Below are 20,503 nucleotides of genomic sequence, written 5' to 3'. Positions count from 1 at the left end.
TGTTTGGGGTGGAGTCCGGGTGAACAACTGAGTAGGCCGGAAGGTGGGCCTGGCTCAGGGCTAGCTTTGATACTGGGTCACTTGGTGGCAGCTAGCTAGCTGTGAAGACCAAGAGTAATGGTCCAGGGTTTACAGCAGGAATCCGGCGTTGTAGTGGAGAAACAGTCCGATACTGGTAGACTGGCAGGTATTATCAAGGCAAAAAAAAAGGGCTGGTATCTGTGCAGAAGGTAAAGGCCGCTAGCAATGACTAAATAGCTTGTGGCTAATTAGCTGGTTAGCTGCTGATGGCTAGCTTCTGATGGCTAGGTGGTTCTGGCTATAATGTTTAAAATAAATAGCGGAGCCGTATCACATTGCGTGAGGCAGGTTACCGGAAGGTATAATTGATTTAAAATGGAAAAGAGATTGAAAATAAAATTGAAATATATACAAAAAAGGACAAACAATACAAAAGTACACGAGAGGACGAACAAAGCCTGTTTACGGTTATTGCTGTACTCGGACTCAGTCCTCCTGACCATGGGAAACAAGGCGCTCTGTAATTACGCCAATCTTATGTTCGTTCTCCCTCTCTGCATTATGTTCGTTCTCCCTCCCTCCACCTCCTCACCTCACTTGTGTCTGAAGTTAAGTTTGGTGAGGAGAAAGGGAGGATATTAAAATAAATTCAAAAAGGAATGAGAGAACAGACTGAGAACTAGCGAGTTACATCATGAGAAGTAGAGTGAGAGATGGGAGGTGAGAGAAAATACAGAGAAAGATGTGTGAGAAAGAGAGGGAGGGCTGTGACTATGTCAACGTCCATGAAGGCATGAATTGTCTGACAAAATGTCTGCCGTGAGCTCCTATCCGAGTTTAACCACGGCTTGGGCTACTCCGATTTGCAACTAAAAGAACAACATGATAATTGCTCATGTTGCTGCCGGCCTGATGAGTGACATCTCACTAATGCTGGACCTGGAAGGATTGTCTAATCTTGAGTGGCAGTGTGAGCATCCAATGACATGAGTATCCAATGACACGACGTAAACGGTTGGACAACGAGGGCTGAGGCGCTCTGTCAATCCAAACTGGTTTGCTGTCCACCCAGACCCCCAAGAAGGCAGATAACTAATAAGCACTCCAACGCCTGAGTGGGTCTCAGCAAACAGACCAGGCCTCACGCAGACAGTCTAATTGGCTATCGGAGCTAAATAAATTGTTAGTTCTAGTGAATGTACATGACAGCACAATCATGCTGGGGGAATACAGTATGCGTCAAGGGCGGCTTGTTTTGCAAATCATACAGGGGGGAAAACAATTCGCTTTACCTACAAGATACGCAGGTCATAGGTGAAGATTATTTGGTTTGAAAACATTTGAAATTGAACTGCTCATGACAACAGCGAAGGTTGTCTAAATTAATGAATGTGCATAAAAGCAAACTGACTTGCTTGAAGACAATTAAAAACAGCAGACATTTGAGAAAGATGCCTGTGCTTAAAATAACACACAGTAGCTTTGTCCCTTGATCACAGGTGGCGAGCTAATACCTTAAACACAGCGGTGCTCGAAAGCGAGACGTCGCAGTGGTTCTCGACGGCCGAGTTTAACTATTTAATTGCGCCAGAATGTTTTAAAGGCTTTAGGCTAATGCTAAATGCCGAGCAAATTTAATAGTCCTTCTGATACTTTTCATGAACACGTCATTAGCAAAAGCATTTACTAAGTAACGCAGCAGCTATCTCATCAAGGAAAGGTATAAAGCAGTAGCGCTGAGTTGGACCACTTGAGCATGGGTTACAAAATCTTATGGAGCGATTTTATCCATGGAAGTAGACCCTAGGGATCTATCACACTTACCTGATTGTAAAGGTTGTTTGATAAGTCATTATTAATAACCCCTTCAAAAGGCATTAGGTCCGTCTCTAAACCTCCTCATAAAACATTGGTAATGTTTTCATCCCTCCGTGCCCCATCATGTCCTCTTGCGTAACAAACAGATCAAACCACAAGCAAATCATGAGAGAGGTTTACATCCTAATCTCATGAAATCCCCAAGAAATGGTCAAACAATTAGCTGGGCACCAGCCTGTCCGTTCACTTGACATGTCAATAAAACGAGTCACTGAAAATACAGTGAAATACTTTTCCAATTATTCTCTCCATTAGCCGGTATGATTATATAAAGCATTGGCCTACTACAGAAGTGCCTCTAGAAATCAGAATTGTTACATTAATACAAATTAATTTAAGATAGAAATACCCCAGAAACCATTCAAAACTGTCTTTGATTTATGGATTTCCATCTACAAATGCACCACCACCATGAAAATCCACTCCCTGACGGTTTCTTTCACACTACCCCATTCAACCATCACGTCTTATGCGAACAGCACAGTATATCTTACTCCCCTCGACAACAGCCACAAAAGAAATCAGTCAGTTGGCTGCCTCTCAGCTAATTGCCCTTTGCCTAGCTCCTCCCTCTTCATAACAGATCAAAGGTAATAATCCGCTGCTAATCCACTGTGGTACGCCTGCCCTCGCTGTTGTTATGCTCATTATGGCCGCCTTGAATTGGCCGGGCTGGATACGCCATTCGTTGTCTCCTCCTCCTCGCCCGGCCCTTCTCCGTTCTAAAGAAAAGGGACCTTGCGACGGTCTCTCAAAACACCAAGGTCTCCTCCAGCCACACTGGCTCAATTTCACAACCAAACGCCAATTTCACGGCTGGGCGGCCACTGGATAATTAGATGAGCCTTGAGCGGACATGGTGATGCTCGCCTCAGCTCTGTGAGAAGACAACAAGAGAGTGTTCTCTAAAGAGAGGCTAGGGAGAGGGCTACTGAGCTCAACACAGGGCTGGCTTTGTTTGGGTCTCACTTGTCGCTTTATTGCATTAAATGAGTACGGGATGCGTGGCAATTCTTGGTGGAAGTTGGTCTTTCTGGTTGTTGCCGTTTTGTGCGTTATTGGAGTCGTTTGATATCCGTGAGCAGTGAGATGTTTTGATCAGTCACTTGTTACTTCCTACCCATCAACTGGATTTTGTTGTTCCCAAAACAATGTCACCAATCAGGACAATGAATTCTAGCTTGTGGCTATAGCAACATTGAAAGGAGAGCTTTGTTAAGTACCTGCCTTGCTGTTGTTTTGAAAAACCAGGTACATGTAAATGACATAGCCCATCTCTCACAAATGTACACATGCTAAGTGTATGGCTGGATATACAACTGACCCATCATCTTTGACAGCTCCAGCATCAGATGTTTAGCAAATCCAATTTGTATCTTCAATTTTCCAATAGATATTGAAGTTTCTGTAGAGAAAGTAACTTTTTATGAATTGAAAAGCGTTTTTAGGCTTAAATGCAAAAAATAGTATATTTTTTGTCACGAGGAATATAAAACTGCAACACATGTGGAATTACCATTGCCTACCTTACCTCTGCCAACAGTTCTATCTAGGGAAGTATTACAATTTATTGGTCGTAGTTGGAATAGTGTAGAGAAAGAGTAGTTTGGAGCTGAGAGAGGATGTACATTTATAGAAGTTGAACAGTTTCATCCAGACCGTATAATGGGGACATAGCCTCTGTTGTTTCCTATCAAAAATGTCAAATGTGGTTTTGTAGAGTTGACAGTTTGATGGACAGTTAGGCTACTCACAACGGACCAACTTCAACCAGATATTCAGTTTCTCACAGTCATGAACACTGTCCCTGTGCTCAGACAAAACTGGCATTGTTTGTAGCGACTGTCCCCTGACTTTTTCTGTGGTATACCATGACATCTAAACAATAGCACATGACATGCACATCACATGAAAAAAAATTGTTTCTGGGATATAGGCTGTGGGGACTTACCATGAGTAGGAGACAAAGGCCTCACAGTGAGATGGGTGGGGCAGCAACGGGCTCAAGCCTAAGCCCTTCTCCCATCTCCCAACTGATGCATGCTGGTGTATCCTGCAAAAGGGAAATCATCAGTAAGTGATTCATAGTGTCAACAGTCAGCATTACATCCAACCTTTGCATAACCCGCTAAATGAATAACACCGTCTCATTTTCGATTAAAGTTTAAATTCTTAGACTGCATGGCAGACAACATAGGAGATTGGGATTTTTAATTAAGACATTAGCTTCTCCTGCATTTCTTGCTATTTGGGGTTTTAGGCTAGGTTTCTGTATAGCACTTTGAGACATCTGCTGATGTAAAAAGGGCTTTATAAACACATTTGATTGATTGACTCCTCCCCTGGGAGAAGAGAGGGAGAGAGATTCTGCCAAGGCCGAGCCATGAAAAACATGAAGAAAATAAAAACTCAGATCTGTTAGAATCCTTTTTCAACATTCATTCTGGACACCCTTTGTTATTTTACTCTTTCTCCCCCCTACATTTTTGTGTTCATCTCATAAATAAAAAAATTATAAATAAAAATTATAATTCAAAGGCGCACCTGAACATGCTGACTACACCGCTCACATCGCATGCGGGAGCGTTGCAAAATAAATTTAGACATGCAATTATTACACCCACATTGCTCGCGTCGCCAACGAGCGTCTGCGTTGCCAAGGGTTAAAACAGAAGTCAGTTCTATTTCTGACGCAGATCGAGCTGCAAGTCCTGCCTCTCCCATCTCCTCATTGGTTTATAGAACCAGATACCCACGTGCCATCTCCTCATTGGTTATACCCACCTGGGTGACTGAAAGACGAACGGAGGTCGGTGGTGGTAATACACATTTTATGAAAGTTAGTTGCCAATCACTATAGAAGTCCAAAGAAGACTAGACTACAAACGATTCGGTTGACCGTTTTGTGTGTGGATTAATTGTCGGAGTAGAGGATCTTGTGCATTTCAGGTAAAATAACGTTTATATCCCAGGACAAATTAGCTAGCAACAGCAAGCTAGCTAAATAGGACAAATTAGCTAGCAACTGCAAGCTAGCTAGCTAAATTTCCATAAATGTGTTTCAACCTGTCCACAAATTAATATAAATTTGGTTCAGAGCTTGTTTTGATATTTTAACCTGCGTATCTTAATCGTGTTTGGTGTGGCGGGACAAAATAAATGTGTGCACGATGGCGCCCGGCTGGTTTGGGTACGGTGTTACAGCGCATGGAAAGTCAACAAATGTTCCTCACAAGAGGAGACATACATAAGGGGCCTTACCTCAGTTTTCTAAAAGTGAACTTACGGGCAACGCTAGGCTCCTTTGCGCATGCAACACACAAGCCCCGTACGTTATTGTGATGTGTGATACAGATACGACTGAACTATAGCCAAAACACCAGAGATGACAGATGAGAAGCGGAGGAGCAGCCCGGTAGACTGGAGCGAGTCAAGGGATTTCAAGTAAGCGACACCCGAACCTGCTCAACTGCAAGAAAGTTGCACATCCTCTATGATGTCATGATTTCCCCCAAGGCATCAAAGGCCCCAATCTTTTGCAGCACTGGCTTTTATGATAACAAAAGAAAGGCTGCGTTACATATGTAGGTATATTCCCCTCGATCATACATGTGGAAGACTAACACAATGCTCAGACTCAAGAGGCTTGCACAAACTGTACTGGCTGACATCTCATGCGGAATTTGTGGTATTTTCGCATTCAGGTACTAGTCAAATTCAAACAATATTTTGCAGTGCTCTTGGCTATTAAACTGGCCAGGAAAGGCAGAGAGCAGAAGGGAGAAAGAGAAAAGAGTGAGGACAGAGTAAGAGAGGCGTGGCTTTGTTATTTATGCTTTATAGCTGTTGACAGTGCAGAGTAATCCAATACTAGTCAAAGTGAAGAGATATTTCCCCCAATAAATAAGTTACATACAAGGAGACACACAAACACATGCACAGGCAGACACAGAGGGATATTATTCAATACCCCAAATCCACTAGGGGAATGGGGTGATTTTCCAGTTAAGTTATTTGTCTTTGGCTGAGGGATTAAGTTTATAGCCCATCCACTCAGAGAAAGTATACACATTGGACTAGGGGAATTTACATCACCCACAAGCTCAGTCATCCTGCACACAGCCAGCCAGTTCAGTCATCCAGCACACAGCCAGCCAGTTCAGTCATCCAAACCAGAGAATGAAAGTAAGAGGATGCATCTCAATAGTCTAAAGTAGCTCTCTGACTGAATTTAAAAAGCAGGAAAGATGAAAGGATTTAGCCTAAAAGCTACTGAAAATTTGCTTTCACCTCCACACATCAGCACAGACAAAGGAAAGGAAGGTGCTTGGATAATTGAGTTGTATCAAGTTGAATTCTGGACAGCGTATAACAGGTTGGCAGCGTAACTTCAAGTAGCCTACACCATCATCCACCCACCACCAGACAATAGCAGGGCCAGAGTTAGCCATATTACAGTGAATGCTTCAACCAATACTCACTGACAATGCATACTGATTCTTACTCAAGCCACAAAATGGCCTATGTGTTGGCGGGTTGCGATCCGCGGGTCCCTATTCAGCCGAATGAGAGGGCGACTGAATTGCTGGGGGGAGGATTGAGAGGCGATAGAGAGATCATTCACTTTCTCTTAGAGGGCACCCCTTGACTCCTACATGCTCTGGCGGGTGTTGGCCCCGGGCGGGGAGGAGAGAATATAGGATCTGTGACACATGCAAATCCTGGCTACGAGTCGCTTGACACTCTGAACAGAACAGACATTATGTGAAGAGCTAATAGGAAAGAGAGAAGGAGATTCGGGTGGCGAGAGCAAGGAGGAGTGGAGTGGAGATAAAGAAACGAGGGGAAGGTATAAAACAGGCTGCACATGAAGATGAAAGACCCAGATGAAGGGGCAGACACGCACACACCTGGACACACAGGAAGCACACACAAACGCTATGCTCAAAGAAACCACAGAGAACGAGACAAGCCACACAGCACAATGGACGAAGTCAAAAGGAGAAGAAAAAAAATCTCCACGGACTCCCACAGACAGATACTCAATCCACACACACACACACACACACACACACACACACACACACACACACACACACACACACACACACACACCCAAAAGACATGCTGTGAGACACAGACACACACGAATCCTGCTCAAATCCCTGGGATTTGAGAAGGGAGCACAGTCGCAGGGTTGCGCTGCCATAACGACAGGAACGGAAAAAAGGGGGTGAGGTTTTGGAGTCCACACTGGAGAAGCTCTGAGGTGTTTGTTTGTCCTGTGTTTAACAGAGCCCCTTTCAACCACAGGGCACCCAAGACCTCCAGTCAGTCAAGTGTGGCAACTCCAGTCACAGTCTCTTCACAACGGAATCAAGTAGCTCTTACAAAAGCAGCGTCAACTCGTACTACATATCAAATGTAGGCCTACTAGCTAATTAACATCACTTAACATCACGAGATGGGACATGGCTATGGAAGGCTATCCAGTTCTTGAGTTGTCAGCAGCAGTCCTGAGGTAAAGGAGACTAGAGGCTGTTTTAGGGCTGCCACACCCAAACCTCCTTGTACGTGGGCATCCTCACCATACTCCTACACAAGAGTTATGAAAAGAACTTCTAAGTTCCAGACGTTTGGGTGGCAGTGTGTGTATTGCACTTACGGTATGAAAGCCTCGAGTGTTGCTTCCTCAGAGTAGAGCTGGCTGAAGTGAGTTGTATAATGGTATGCAGAGAGAAGGATAATGAGGTACGGCAAACCAAACCACACAGCCAACAGTGAATAGATGCTCATTCAGATCCTCATTCTTACTGGGGACATTTACTGAAGAATGGAGATGATAGAGGCAAAGAGTCAATTGTTTCCAGTATCTGGTCTGGTCCCCAGATGTAGCATTATGTGGCCCTCCAGAAGATGAGCAATGGTTAGCCTACATTTGGATGTCTTTTTTTGTGAAATGAAGCCAGGATGATATTTTACGCTGCAAAAAACCTTAGCAGCCCATTTGTGTTTTGATACAAAAAAACTGTTCAGTAATGAGATGTTACCAGGATTAGATACGTGTGTTAAAAACAGTCGGTTTCTGGGCTCGTTTTGAGGGATCTGAAAAACCCAACACCTTGTAGATACAGTAGATATCACAGTTTCAGTAGAGCACAATGACATGGCACTTTGCCAGCTTAAGTTTCCCAAGTGCTGCACTAATTTTAGCACAGCTCTTGTGCTAGATGGATGACCCCAACTCCATGGTGACTCCAAGGCTCAGTGAAGTGGGGGGGGGGGGGGGGGGGGGGGGTCATTCCGTACGTCTGGATAACTCTGGTCTAGACACGCATACTGGAGCTCAGGATTGGAGGGGGAGGGGGCTCTCAGGCAAACCATCTGTCTTCGAGCTGATCAAAATCTTGAATACAAGATATAGGGTATTCATCCTAAACAATACTGATTAACCCACAACGCATGGGTCATATGATGCATTCAATATATACAGTGGGGCAAAAAAGTATTTAGTCAGCCACCAATTGTGCAAGTTCTCCCACTTAAAAAGATGAGAGGCCTGTACTTTTCATCATAGGTACACTTCAACTATGACAGACAAAATGAGAGAAAAAAAATCCAGAAAATCACATTGTAGGATTTTTAATGAATTTATTTGCAAATTATGGTGGAAAATAAGCATTTGGTTACCTACAAACAAGCAAGATTTCTGGCTCTCACAGACCTGTAACTTCTTCTTTAAGAGGCTCCTTTGTCCTCCACTCATTACCTGTATTAATGGCACCTGTTTGAACTTGTTATCAGTATAAAAGACACCTGTCCACAACCTCAGTCAGTCACACTCCGAACTCCACTATGGCCAAGACCAAAGAGCTGTCAAAGGACACCAGAAACAAAATTGTAGACCTGTACCAGGCTGGGAAGACTGAATCTGCAATAGGTAAGCAGCTTGGTTTGAAGAAATCAACTGTGGGAGCAATTATTAGGAAATGGAAGACATACAAAACCACTGATAGAAGATCTCACCCCGTGGGGTCAAAATGATCACAAGAACGGTGAGCAAAAATCCTAGAACCACACGGGGGACCTAGTGAATGACCTGCAGAGAGCTGGGACCAAAGTAACAAAGCCTACCATCAGTAACCCACTACGCCGCCAGGGACTCAAATCCTGCAGTGCCAGACATGTCTCCCTGCTTAAGCCAGTACATGTCCAGGCCCGTCTGAAGCATGCTAGAGAGCATTTGGATGATCCAGAAGAAGATTGGGAGAATGTCATATGGTCAGACGAAACCAAAATATAACTTTTTGGTAAAAACTCAACTCGTGTTTGGAGGACAAAGAATGCTGAATTGCATCCAAAGAACACCATACCTACTGTGAAGCATGGGGGTGGAAACATCATGCTTTGGGGCTGTTTTTCTGCAAAGGGACCAGGACGACTGATCCGTGTAAAGGAAAGAATGAATGTGGCCATGTATCGTGAGATTTTGAGTGAAAACCTCCTTCCATCAGCAAGGGCATTGAAGATGAAACGTGGCTGGGTCTTTCAGCATGACAATGATCCCAAACACACCGTCCGGGCAACGAAGGAGTGGCTTCGTAAGAAGCATTTCAAGGTCCTGGAGTGGCCTAGCCAGTCTCCAGATCTCAACCCCATAGAGGGAGTTGAAAGTCCGTGTTGCCCAGCAACAGCCCCAAAACATCACTGCTCTAGAGGAGATATGCATGGAGGAATGGGCCAAAATACCAGCAACAGTGTGTGAAAACCTTGTGAAGACTTACAGAAAACGTTTGACCTCTGTCATTGCCAATAAAAGGGTATATAACAAAGTATTGAGATGGAAGATGGATGGAGCCAAATACAGGACCATTCTGGAAGAAAACCTGATGGAGTCTGCAAAAGACCTGAGACTGGGACGGAGATTTGTCTTCCAACAAGACAATGATCCAAAACATAAAGCAAAATCTACAATGGAATGGTTCAAAAATAAACATATCCAGGTGTTAGAATGGCCAAGTCAAAGTCCAGACCTGAATCCAATCGAGAATCTGTGGAAAGAACTGAAAACTGCTGTTCACAAATGTTCTCCATCCAACCTCACTGAGCTCGAGCTGTTTTGCAAGGAGGAATGGGAAAAAATGTCAGTCTCTCGATGTGCAAAACTGATAGACATACCCCAAGCGACTTACAGCTGTAATCGCAGCAAAAGGTGGCGCTACAAAGTATTAACTTAAGGGGGCTGAATAATTTTGCACGCCCAATTTTTCAGTTTTTGATTTGTTAAAAAAGTTTGAAATATCCAATAAATGTCGTTCCACTTCATGATTGTGTCCCACTTGTTGTTCATTCTTCACAAAAAAATACAGTTTCATATCTTTATGTTTGAAGCCTGAAATGTGGCAAAAGGTCGCAAAGTTCAAGGGGGCCCGAATACTTTCGCAAGGCACTGTATGTAAACATTATTAAAGTGACTAGTGATCCATTTATTAAAGTGGCCAATAATTTCAAGTCTGTATGTAGGCAGCAGCCTCTCTGTGTTAGTGGTGGCTGTTTAACAGTCTGATGGCCTTGAGATGGAAGCTATTTTTCAGTCTCTCGGTCCCAGCTTTAGATGCCAAGTGAATACTGCTGACAACAAATAATAACCGGCATCAGTAAATATAGCCTACATTACATTAAAAACACTCCCTTTTTCTTTTTCAGATTTCTCTATAGCTGCTGCAGACCGGTGCTGTCATGTTCAGGAACAGCTTGAAGATGCTGCTTGGCGGCAAGTCCAATCGCAAAAATCGCAACAGTGGTAAGTCAGTCTGACCAGTGTTGTGTATGTGGTGTGTCTGTCTGTATGTGTGTAAAGCTTGCCACTCACAGTTTAACTATGTGCTTCAATAATACAACATATGACTTACTAACTGTGGTTATTGCCTGCTATTGAAGTCACAGATCTACCAGTGATGTCTCTCTTTGCCGCGAGGAACCAAGACATTAACCTAAGCACTTGCCTCCTTTCACAAGTTGGCGTCTGCATAGCTTTATTAGGGGGATAAAACGTGACTCGCGGTACAGGAGGTGTTGCACTGCTGCTGAGTTCAGAACGAGATACCTGTGACTACACAGCTTTGGCACCCTCTCCAAGGACTAGGAGTGGAGCGTGCCACATGATCAGTAGAGATGTGTGAAGCTTGGTAAAGTACGTCTTTGGGATGCAGCTGGTTATGTTCACGTCTCTAAAAATCGGTGCAGAGTCAGCTATACAGTTCACACCAAACACTCTCGTCTCTTACTCAAGTTACTCATCTCCCGGAAACGGAGGTTTAAGGTCATTCACAAAGGGTTTCAGTCCCCATGAAACTGGAGACGGATTGTTTCCCACCATTAGCTCCTTTTAACTTGAAGAAACTTTATATGAATGTAAGTTACACAATTCTGTTACTGCCTTTCTGACCAAGGACATGTTTTGCAGCATGGTGAATATAATTTTGCAGTTTCATTACAGTAGTTCCTACAGGCTCAAAATGTTAGCAACATAAAAATTAGGAATGCACGATATATCGGTGAACATATCGGAATCGGCCGATATTAGCTAAAGATGCCAACGACTGTATCTGCCCGATGTCTAGTTTAACGTCTGTGCAAAATCAATGTCAAAGCTGACGTGCATACCTATATAACGTAGGTACACGACGTAATGATGCCACGTAAAATGTTGTGCAACACAGCATTCCTAACCTAGCCCACAATGTCTGCTGTGTGGTTTGAGCAGTCAAGAAGTCGAGCATCATTTGAAAGAGTAAGAAAATTTCAGAGAGACAACTCAAAGGTGAAATCCATTAACGCCAAGATAATGGAATTTCTTGCCCTTGACAATCAATCGTTCTCTGTCGTGGGTGATGTTGGCTTTCGCCGACTGGTCAAGCACCGGTACACACTACCAAGTGTGCAATTTTTCAGATGTTGCCCTACCGGAAGTGTTTGCAGTCACTTAAGCCAAGTATAATTTCTGTGCAACTTAAAAACAAAACTAAATATTTGTTGTGGACAGAGAGAGAGACACTAAGCTTTAATATATCTGGAGAGATGAGCCATGTTCTGGTTCCTCATTCTAGTTTTCATGTTTTGACTATGATTTTCTTTTCAAAAGGGTTAAATTTATTGCTTGCCTTCTTGGCTATCAGACCGGAGGTGACAGCCAGACAAGAAAACAAATAAGAGAAGACTCATTCCACACAGAATGAAACTCAATGAAGCAGATTCTCTTCCTCCTCAGAGCACCGCTGCTATTCAGTACCCACTGCCCCCTCGGCAGACTGCATTTGTCATCCCTTAGTATGAAATAACATTGGTCCCCCCACTCCTACCCCCTCATGTTCCCCCTGACACCCCTCTCAGCCATCCAACTTCATATCTCATTCCCTTAAAAGCAGTCTGATCTGCTCTCATTTCCCGTTGGCCTGCTGTGCCCCCGCCAGGGGGGGCTAAGCAGGGTTAACGCCCCAGGCAGAGGGGCAAGGGGTCTGTGGCGCGGGAAGGGCTTGGCGAGAAGCCAGCCTGGTTCTTTCTGTGGTCAGTGACAGGTCAGTAAAAGATTTTTAAAAACCTGTCAGGGCTGATGCGTGAGGACAGGCAGAAAAGAAGGGAAGGAGAGGTGACAGGTAGACACCCAGTCCTCCATCCTCTTAGCATTCTGCCAGGACCCAACACAGAGCCAAGGGTTACGCCTGTCAGATGTGTCAGTCAGGACCGACCTTCCTGCGGTCGCTCCACCAGCTTTCCATGTCTGTATGTACCGAGCACATTTAATCTCAGTCTTTCCCAGCAGGGGGTTCTTGTTCCTGGGCTTAGACCCACATTTTAGCCATGCCTCCCTTCTCCCGGATCCTTGTCTCTTATGGCACAGCGGGATCTGTGCATTATATCCATCTGTGCTTTAGTGCCTTTGGTTTCATTATGATGTAATCATGGAAGAGCTCCTCTCAGAGTCCAATAATAACTACTTAATTTTGCATAAAGTTATGCATCATTATCTTCTAAATGTTTTGTTTTGGAAAGAACATTACCTAGCTTGCTATTAAAATACTAGCACAAAAACAAACCATTTTAGTGTTACCACGTTTAACTACACTGCGGTTGTGAAGCTAGATGTAGTTTCAAACCCCTAGAGAAAGGCTGTCAGTATAAGAGTTACCACAGCTCAGTCCTACAAATTTAATCCCACAAAAAAACACTACATATTTTTATTTTTAACTAGTAAGCATCTTTCTCTCACACCCAGAAATAGCAGAATGCAAGTAGCAAACTTAATTACTGTTAACACAGAAAATACCAACCGTGCGCTTAGAGGTACCCATCAGGGCAACAATAATTATCTTCAGCTCCGATAGCATATGGCACCTGTCATCATAAACAAATCATTTCAGGAGGTGCTGAACAACACAGTTTGCTCTGAACTAATATAAAGCCATTATTTAGATAACACAATTCAATGATTTTGAGTTTTGTGCATATAAGGCTGATGCCTAAGCAGAGACCTGGACCTTCATTTGTGGAGGCCTGAGTTGCTGCCAGTTATCAGTGTACAGCAAAAAATAAATCTGAGGTCAGAAATGCATCTGATATCTCCATAAATCCAGTCTCAAATTTGCAGTGAGGTGTTCTGAACAAAAACGTCCCATAACATTGGCGGCATATCCAAACAACACAAATCCCTGGTCTATCCTGAGGACCTCAAGAACAACAGTCCAAAGACGTCAAGTAGACAATAGGACCCTAGAAATTATGAATAGCGTGAGACTACTTTGTGGGTCAAGAAGTCAGGATGTGCCTGAGAAGGACCAGAGTGTGATGATATTAGAGCCTTCTCTGGGCTGGAGGAGCTCTACTGGCGCCTCGTTTTAAAATTAGCCACCCCCCATCCTTTACCATCCCTTCCAAAATCCATCTCATTAAGTCAATTACACATCGCCGTGCCACCAGAGCGGAAAATTGCAAATTCACAGTCAGTCCCTTGGGACTGTGAGGAGTAGCACTCTGCCTGGCGAGACTGAAGTCTCAGTGTGAGCAGTCAAGGGAAGTCATAGGTGCTGTGTTTAAGATGTCAGAGGAAGCGTGTAGAACTTTGACATGTCTTGCTCTGAATAGCCTGAGGGGATAATAAGTCGGTGTTGGATGGTGGAAGAACACGCCAGGACTGTAGTCAGACGTTGCCACAGGAAGTGTGAGAGGATGGGGATTCACACCTGATGGTCTCTGTCTGACAACTGGGTCAGGGAGAAGACTGGCTGCATAAGAAAGGGGAGGCTGCCAAGAAATCTACTGGCCATATAAAGGGAAAGGAGGATACCTAGTCAGTTGTACAATTCAATGCCTTCAACTGAAATGTGTCTTCCGCATGTGTCTTCAACATCCCCGTCGTCGGCCCCCGGGGCAACCGTGGGTTAACTGCCTTGCTCAGTGGCAGAACAACAGATTTTTTACCTCGTCAGCTCAGGGATTCAATCCAGCAACCTTTTGGTTACTAGCCCAACGCTCTAACCACTAGGCTTAAAGCCACACAAGCTAAGCCAAAACAAAAGAATGATATCCCTCCAGCTGGGAGGTGTTAATTTCCTGACATGCAAAGCCCTTAGAGGGAAAAAGCGCATTCTACTGACAAATCTCAAAATATTTTTTTTCCCCCATAAGGAACAATCTCTCAGTTACTCTAAACTGGAGCGTCATGATATCACTCTATTCCGTGATGTCCCTCTAAACTGAAACTTGAGTGAATTAAATGAGTCAATTCATTTCTCTGATTTCTCTTCATTCCTTGAGGATGAAGTCATCCTGGGTTATTAAAACAGCCTATTGTAATGGTTTTTGGTATCCGTAAACTATGATAGATGTAATTATTTTCATATAGGCTTAGACTGTTAAGCCACTAGTGGTAGTTATCAATACAGTAACACATCAGGATATTATTTTTGTATCATTTTGAGAATATCACAATATTATTTTTGCACTAGTTGGCTGTACCAGCACCAACACTCCAGTATTTTTCCTTCATAACTTGTTCTCAATCTTCTTTTTACAATAGGGAGCCAATTTATTTACAGCACTTTTATTTCCATGACTGATCAAAAATGACTTTTTCATGGCCCTCTTGTCTGTCTGCAGCAGACACAAGGTGAACGATATGTTTGGAACATCGGATCGCAATAAAATCACAGTACTGAATCGCAATACATATAGAATTCTGAGAAATGGCAAAACAAATCATGCACCCAAGTATATGAGATAATATCGTATTGTAAGGTCCATGGCAATTCCCAGCCCTATTCGCCACCATTCCAAATGTGAGTATTTCAGTGGCACTTCTGTGGAACAGGATAAGCAACCTCCTCCAGAGTGTGATCTCCTGGTCTCAAGAACATAATGTGGTTCTTCAACAGATTCCTTTTCTATTTCAGACCCGTGCATGCTTCCATTCTGCACACACAGGGACATACCGGGAGAACGACAGTACAAGATGGATGACCTTACACACAGGGATTGGTTATTATTGCAGCAATCCAACGCATGCCTTTATAGAGAGTTGTAGCACTGTGAGTCAAGATAGCAGCACACATGTTGAGAAGCTGTGGCCGTGACTGTGTGTGTGTGTGTGTGTGTGTGTGTGTGTGTTAGGGATGTGACAAATCCCTAAAAATGTTCATCCATTTCAGATGGTTAAGCATTGCACATGTACTACCATTACTGTACCTCAGTTCCACCACAAAGTTAACATTTCCTTCTCATTTAACTTCTCAAAGTATTGCCATATAGGACTTCGCTGCTGTCGCTTGCCTTTCGCCACCATTTTTCCAACTGTTAAGAATGAGTGGTGGAGAGTTGACTCCTTGCACGTCGACTCCCATTTCGGAGTGTCAAGATTAGATTCCACTAGGAATCGACTCTTAAATTCCATATTTTTGGAAAGGAGGAGACAGTGTTCTCGGAAGTACAGCAACTAATCAAAACACTTGCATCTCTCATAGCGAGTTTTCAAGGGAAGGAGAGAGGCACAGTATAGGCAGGTCGGCAGACAGAGTCAGAACCATGCACTGCGCCAATCTAAAATCGGCACACAAAAAAAAGTGTGGGAGGGGGGGGAAATACGCTGAAAAACACGGAGCGCATATGTCTTGGTAATCTGTCTTGCATGCCTCCCAAATTCACCTCTTCCCCTCTTTTTTTTTAATTACACAACTTTCCCCAGCCCTTTATAGCCTATCGTCTAGTTAGGCTATAACAAGGAAAATAAAGTTGTGATAACTGCACTGTGATTGTAATTTTGTGGGGGGGGGAAACAAAAAAACAGTTTGCGTTTCTTAACGTTAAAGATCCCGATTTCGTTGAATCGTTTTAACGTTTAAACGTTCACACCCCTAATGTGAGGCCTAACCCACTGAACGAGATGAGGTGTATGAATTTGTTTCTCTCATTTGCATGACAATTTGTTTGCCACCATCCCCAGAAGGCATTGTTCATGCTAGCGTGTACAAACAAACCAAAAATAATGGTGGAACTATATTCATGGGTTTTTCATTTTCCCATTGATTGCTCAAGCATTTTCCTTCTTTAAATAGACAAGAGAAATAATCTACTTTTAGGTCAAATAAAAATAAAATAACCGTTAAAACACTCACTGTCATTTTTCTCACTGTAAATGTGAGGATAATGGAGGGAAAGGGATGATATCTTCAGAAACATTGACCTTTGTTAACTCTGGTAGACAGACACATAGTGAGCTTTAGTGATGGTTAAAAATGAGATTGAGCTGGAGCTGAGCTCCAATGTTGCTGAGAGATTTTACTAGGCCTAATTCATCTCCTGGAAAAAGTGCCTTATCCATTTCCTTTGCCCCTAAAGCATGGGGATATGGTTGGCATGTCTTCCGTAGGTCCATCCTCCTAATGAAACCCACAGTAACCTCAGGGGGACATCTGCTGAGCTGGCCTCCCCCAGTGCTCTCCTGGAGATGGCACTAGATTGGAGTGGGAAAGTAGGAGCCTTTCCTCGAAAAGTCAATTAAGAACTCAGTAGCCCATCCATTAGCAGATGTCGGCCCATGAGGCCCCCTCTCCTTCTCCATCTGTACATGCTCTCTGTGTATAAAAAATAAACCCTTTTTCTTTTTAAAGGGACCATATGCAGGATCAGGTAAAATAACCCAATGTTCATCTCCCAGGACAAACTGCTAGCAACAGTTAAATGTCCATGAATGTTTCATGCATTTCAACCTGTCCTGAAATTAATATACAGTATTTTCAGAAAGTATTCAGACCCCTTGACAGCCCTATTCTAAAATTGAATAAAAATTGTACTTCAACTTACACACAATACCCCATAATGACAAAGCGAAAACTGTTTTTTAGACATTTGTACAGAAATTAAATAACCAGATAAAGAACACAGTGGCCTCCCTCATTCTTAAAATGGAAGAGGTTTGGAACCACCAAGACTCTTCCTAGAGCTGGCTGCCCAGCCAAACTGAGCAATCGGGGAAGAAGGGCCTTGGTCAGGGTGGTGACCAAGAACCCTATGGTTACTCTGACAGAGCTCCAGAGTTCCTCTGTGGCGATGGGAGAACCTTCCAGAAGGATAACCATCTCTGCAGCACTCCACCAATCAGGCCTTTATGGTAGTGGCCAGACGGAAGCCACTCCTCAGTAAAAGGCACATGACAGCCCACTTGGAGTTTGCCAAAAGGCACCTAAAGACTCTCAGACTAGTGATGCACCGATATGACATTTTTGGATGATACCGATAACCGATATTTAACATTTTAGTGGCCTTTGAAAATTATAGTACAGTTAAATAGCTAACAAACACACATAAATAGTTAAACACACAAGGTACAGCATCTCAGCGCAAGAGGTGTCACTACAGTCCCTGGTTCGAATCCAGGCTGTATCACATCTGGCCGTGATTGGGAGTCCCATAGGGCGGCGCACAAATGGCCCAGCGTCATCCAGGTTTGGCCAGGGTAGGCCAGGTTTGGCCAGTTAACTTGTTCTTAACTGACTTGCCTAGTTAAATAAAAGGTTAAATAAAAAATAGTGTAGTTGGTTCTGGTATTTGAACCTGTGTATCATGATCGCATCTAGTGGGGATAGAAGAAGAAAAAAAACACACACACACACACACACACACACACACAGTGTAACCAAGGTGTAAGACTCTCTCTCCTGTCTTAATGACATTGACCTTAGAGGGAGAAGCCTTTTGGGGTAGCCTACTGTACCAGCCAGGGAGATCTCAACAAAAGAAGATCACCTGGCAGAGCTTTTCTCTAATAGCTGCTGCAGAGTGAGCCATCAAGATCAAAGAACAGGGAGAGCTCAGTTGCAGTACATCTAGATATTTTCTTGCAATGGCCTGAGGTTTGTTTTAGGAAGTGGAAAAGCAGATAAGAGTTCATACTAGTGTGGCAAGAATAACATGAATGACGCAAGTTCGTTTTAAATCATGTGTCCAACATCCTTTTAATTGCATGGCTGCACTAAAGTAGCAGCTTGTATCACATCCACAGTGTAAACAGACTTGTTCATGGAAGTGGCCAATCCCTTCTCCACTCCCACATCTATAATAACCTAAGCTTCTGGCTGACGGAGAGGAGTGCTTTGGCAGAGTAGGCTGTGGAGCTCCTGCGTTGGAAGTGCTTTAGTGTCTCTGTATTCTGGTGCAACCCAGGGCGAAACGCAGCCTACTCCCCCTCCCTCCATCGCACCCTCTTCTCCTCCTCCTCCTATACTGCTTCTCTCTCCCTCCATCTCTCTTCCCACTCCCACGCTGAGGATTGGATGCTGGACCAGAGGGGCGGAGAGGTATTTTTAGCCAGCACCGTGTGCTGAAACAGCGGAGAGCCCTGTGCCCTAGCAAGGACAAAATCCACCATCCGGAAGAGGGAGAGAGAGATTGGAAGAGAGAGAAAGATATTCAGAAGCAAATTACATTGCTGTAGCCCCTGAGGAAAAGGCTTTAAAGAGGGGAGCCGGTGTCACGTCTAGAGGCACCGATAAAGATGAAGATACATTTATCTCTAATATTCTGTTCAGGATGATGTTTAACTGCATTTTCTCAAAGAGGAAAATGTAGGCCTAATCCAATTTATATTTATGCCTCCAAAATGGCACACATATAAATCACATCATCTGCCTATGCCATGATTCTAATGTTTAAACCATTCTGAGAAGAGCCATGAAGTCTGAAATATCTTATGCTAATAGGTCTATAAATAAATGGCCTATGAGAGTGCAGACTTGCACATCAGCAAGAGTGAAAGCTGCAATATCAGTCTTAAGCAACCCATTTCTATATTTGAGTGCATCTCATGTCTGTTCATACACTCCGTATTTATTTGGACAGCAAAGCAAAAACTTTAATTTTGGATTTGAGATCAAATGTTTCATATGAGGGTACATAATGTCCCCTTTTATTATAGGGTATTTTCATACATATCTGTTCTACCACTTACAAATTAAAGCACTTGACCTTCTGAAGGTGTCATAAGTATTTGGACAAATTCACTTATATGTGTGTTAAAATAGTTGAAAGTTAAGTATTTGCTCCCATATTCCTAGCACGCAATGACTATATCAAGCTTGTGACTCTACAAACTTGTTAGATTCATTTGAAGTTTGTTAATTTTTTGTGAATAGAATGTGTTTTTGAACACTTAATGTGGATGCTATAATCATGAATGCAGAGTGGCGCAGATGTCTTAGACACTGCATCTCAGTGCTAGAGGCGTCACTACAGACCCTGGTTAGATTCCAGGCTGTGATTAGGAGTCCCATAGGGCGGCCACAATTGTCCCAGCGTCGTCCAGGTTAGGGTTTGTCCGGGGTAGGCCGTCATTGTAAATAAGAATTTGTTCTGAACTGACTAGCCTGGTTTTATTTTTATTTTTTTATAAATAAATGAATGAATCCTGAATAATGAGTGCAAAAGACACAAAATTATACCCCCAAGACATGCTAACCTCACCATTGACAATAACAGGGGTGGTTATGATATTTCTAAAACAGATATACATGAAAATACCCTCAAATAAAAGGTGACATTCTGTACTGTAGACTCATATGAAACATTTGATCTCAAATCCAAAATGCTGGAGTACAGAGCTAAATTTAAATGGTTTTAGCTTCACTGTCCAAATAAATACGTAGGGGAGTGTGTGTCAAGGTAAACAGCCCTCATTGATTGAGCTTATAGCTGAAACGAGGCAAGCCACCAATGTGTGTCAGTGTGCTAATCTCTGCATACAAAGGAGAGTAGGGATGATAGGATCACGCCCCTAAGCCTTCTTAGCCTGTGCCCAATGCTAGCGGCTGAGGGAACAAAGCAACAGTAATACTAATCTAATACTAGTCTATGTTCCAAAACAACACAAAACTGTTTTTACATATCAATGGAAATAGGCCTAGCTATTATGTATGACCAGAGAATATCATCAGGGCCCTCTGTGTCTGCCTGGTTGGAAGGCTCCATCCATCTGCATTCATAACAGATCATTTGTCCTCCTGTATAATTTCATTTTTTTGACTCCGTGTCAAACCAAGCTCTAAAATCCCTTGGGTAC

The 20,503-nt window shown here is 43.3% G+C and overlaps 1 protein-coding gene across 2 annotated transcripts in view; it reads right to left on the bottom strand.

The window, feature by feature from the left end:
• Positions 1–20,503, bottom strand: part of LOC109897321 (protein TANC2) — a 137,123-nt gene that overhangs the window by 97,552 nt on the left and 19,068 nt on the right. For both annotated transcript variants that reach the window (XM_031834229.1, XM_031834230.1), the window contains exon 2: positions 3,851–3,952. The gene's annotated coding sequence lies outside the window, so the exon portion shown is untranslated. The remainder of the gene's footprint in view (positions 1–3,850; positions 3,953–20,503) is intronic.

Source organism: Oncorhynchus kisutch, linkage group LG10, assembly GCF_002021735.2.
Source record: "Oncorhynchus kisutch isolate 150728-3 linkage group LG10, Okis_V2, whole genome shotgun sequence".
NCBI classification, from domain to species: domain Eukaryota; kingdom Metazoa; phylum Chordata; class Actinopteri; order Salmoniformes; family Salmonidae; genus Oncorhynchus; species Oncorhynchus kisutch.
This window is presented reverse-complemented; position numbering and strand designations above follow the sequence as displayed.